The sequence below is a fragment of the Galeopterus variegatus genome, unplaced genomic scaffold (genome assembly GCF_000696425.1).
Source record: "Galeopterus variegatus unplaced genomic scaffold, G_variegatus-3.0.2 Scaffold913, whole genome shotgun sequence".
Taxonomy (NCBI): domain Eukaryota; kingdom Metazoa; phylum Chordata; class Mammalia; order Dermoptera; family Cynocephalidae; genus Galeopterus; species Galeopterus variegatus.
The window spans coordinates 24,853-28,075 of NW_007727024.1; the positions used below are offsets into that span (position 1 = coordinate 24,853).

The window sequence follows — 3,223 nt, forward strand, 5'->3', positions numbered from 1 at the left end:
TCCCTAGGACCCTCCCCTTCTTCAGGGGGCCTGGGATGGAAACTGTGCCGAGGAAGGGGCATTCTCAGTGTGTTGGGGGACTGAGTTGGGGCAGGGACTCCCCAGCAGCTGAGGGTTTCTTTCTTCCTCTTGTGCTCTCACTGGAGCTGGTGGTCCGGGGCGCTCTCACTCCTTGGAGGCCATGTGGACCATATTCATTGTCATACCAGGAAATGAGCTTGACAATGTGGTCATCGAGGGCAATGCCAGCCCCAACGTTGAAGGTGGAAGAGTGCGCATCACTGTTGAAGGCGGTGGAGACAACCTGGTCCTCAGTGTGGCCCCGGCTGTTCTTCATGTTTTCATATTTAGCAGCTTTCTCCAGCCGGCAGGTCATATCAATGACTGACACGTTGGCAGTGGGGACACAGAAGGCCATGCCAGTGAGTTTCCCATTCGGCTGAGGGATGACCTTGCCCAGGGCCTTGGCAGCGCCAGGAGATGCAGGGATGATGTTCTGGAGAGCCCCATGGCCATTGTGCCACGGTTTCCTGGAGCGGCCATCCACTGTCTTCTGGGTGGCAATGAAGGCATGGACTGTTGTCATGCGTCCCTCCACGATGCCAAAATTGTCCTGGATGACCTTGCCCGAGGGTTAAGCAGTTGGTGGTGCAGGAGCATTGCTGACGATCGTGTGGGTGTTTTTGTAGGTCTCATGGTTCACACCCATCATGAACATGGGGGTGTGAGCAAAAGGGGCAGAGATGATGACCTTTTTGGCTCCACCCTTCAAGTGAGTCCCTGCCTTCTCCAAAGTCCTGAAGACACCAATGGGCTCCACGACATACTCAGCACCTGCATCACCCCATTTGATGTTGGCAGAATCCCTCTCCTGGAAGATGGTGATGGCCTTCCCATTGATGACAAGCTTCCTGTTCTGTGCCTTGACAGTGCCATGGAACTTTCCATGGGTGGAATCATACTGGAACATGTAGACCTTGTAGTTGAGGTCAGTGAAAGGGTCATTGATGGCGACAGTACCCACTTTGCCAGAGTTAAAAGCAGCCCTGGCGATCAGGTGCCCATTATGGCCAAATCCGTTTACTCCAACCTTCACCATCGTGTCTCGGGGAGGTGGCTGGCAATGGTGGGAGGACATGGCTGTCTGGAACCGGGAAGAGAAGAGAGCCAGAAGCATATTTTAAATAGTAAATATAAAAACCAAGATGGGAAAAACTTCACCAATAATACAAATAGTTTGTTTTTTTGTGTGTATTCTCAAGGGTCTCTTCCAAGCTTAATGCTTGCCTATTTACATTGTTAAGGGGTAATCCTCTGCTAGAGTAGGGCAAAGATGTACGAAAACACCAGTGAAACTAAGTGTTCAAACACAATTTTAACAAGAAAAGAAATTCTAAACACAGAGTCCATGTTTTGATCTAAAAATGAGCCCATATTGAAAATGATTAAGAAAGAAACATCTGCTTCTGGGCAAGGGTGGAATGTAGCTGGTCATGACTGCCCAATGTCCCCACTAACAACAGCTAGAAAAACTGGATTGAACTATAAAAAAAAATTATGTGTTCAGAGATATGTGGATGCAACAGTACTGGGTACTGTGCTTTTTATTTGGACATGCTTTTTGCTGTGCTCAGAAGGCATATGCTGGAGAACAGAGAAATTGGGAAATATTTTGACACTTAGAAAAATGCATTTAAGATTTATCTATGTCACTCTGTGAGTCAGCACTTTCTTATTTCTCAGTAATATTCCATTGTCCAGGTGTACGATAGTTTGTTTATCTCTTCATCTGTTCAAGGACATCTTCATTGTTTACAATTTTGTGCAACAATGACTAGTTATTATAAATATTCACATAGAAGCCATATTTGCATGAATATTAGTTTCCAATTAACTTGGGAAAGTGTACAGAAGTGGGATTGCTAAGTCATATGGCAAGTGTAGGGTTCACTTTGTAAGAAACTCTTCCAAAGTGACAATGCGAGTTTGCATTCACAGGACAGTGAGTGAGCATTCCTGTTCTGCATTCGTGCCAGCGTTTGATATTGTCATTATAATTTTTTAAATTGTAGTAATTCTAGTTATGGAACCTCACTGCAGGTTTAATTTGCATTTTCCAAAGGCCAATGATGTCAGCTCTCTGCTGTATCCCACTGACATTTTTCCTCCAGGCTGGTTGGGTGGTGCTGGGGATGCAGGTTGGGTGATGATGGCATTCTCTGTTTTTCATTTCTTTTTTTGTATTGTGGTAAAAACATTAAAACATGTGTAACATAAAAATGCTGGTTTTAAGCATTTTAAAACGTACAACTGTGTGGAATTAATTACATTCACAGTGCTGTGTAAGCACTACCTCTGCCCATTTCCAAATCTTTTTCATTATCCTAAATGTAAACTCTGTATCTATTAAGCAATAACTTGTCATTATCTCTTCCCCTCAGTTTCTGATAACTTTTTTTTTTGTGACCGGTAAGGGGATCGTAACCCTTGGCTTGGTGTAGCCCGCACTGCGCTCAGGCAGTGAGCACACCGTACATCCCTATATAGGATCCGAACCCACGGCAGGAGCACTGCTGTGCTCCCAGCGCCACACTCTCACGAGTGAGCCACGAGGTCGGCCCTCTGGTAACTTCTAATCTATTTCTGTCTCTGAAATTTTTTTCTTTTTCTTTTTTCTTAAGTGACCCTAATTGAATGTGTTTTAGGCAGTCTCTGTGAACCTGGATCTTGGGTGTATGAGCCTCACTGGTTCCTGCCCCTCCTCCAGTGGTACAGCTTCATTTCCCTTTCTCCCAGATTTAGTTGGTTTCCACTAAAAAACAAAATAAAACAAACTTCTTGAGGCTCTATTTCTTCGTCTGTATTACAGAGATCGAATAACATTTACTTCATGCATTTAAGGTGAAAATTAAACAGAATACTATTTTTAAGGCACTTGGCATATAGTTAATATTTTTAAAAAATCATTTGTCTTCTTTCCAATAAGATGTATTGTGAATCAAAACTAGTCATTAATTCTTTAATTAGACAGATTTCTATTCACTTTTGCATTCAAATATCTTCCTATTCATATTGCAATTTCAGTGTTTAACGCATAGTTCCCATTGTTAGATGACATGGTATCTGACATGTCTAACCCTGAGTCAGGTGGGCTCTTTGAATTGCGAAGAGTCAAGTCAGTCATGCTACTTCAGTGTGCACTTGCTGCAAGGACACGTGTAGA

General features: G+C 43.7%; 1 pseudogene; it reads right to left on the reverse strand.

Moving 5' to 3' along the window:
- Positions 1–42: 42 nt before the first annotated feature.
- On the reverse strand, positions 43–2,265 carry LOC103591012 (annotated as a pseudogene).
- Positions 2,266–3,223: the final 958 nt, after the last annotated feature.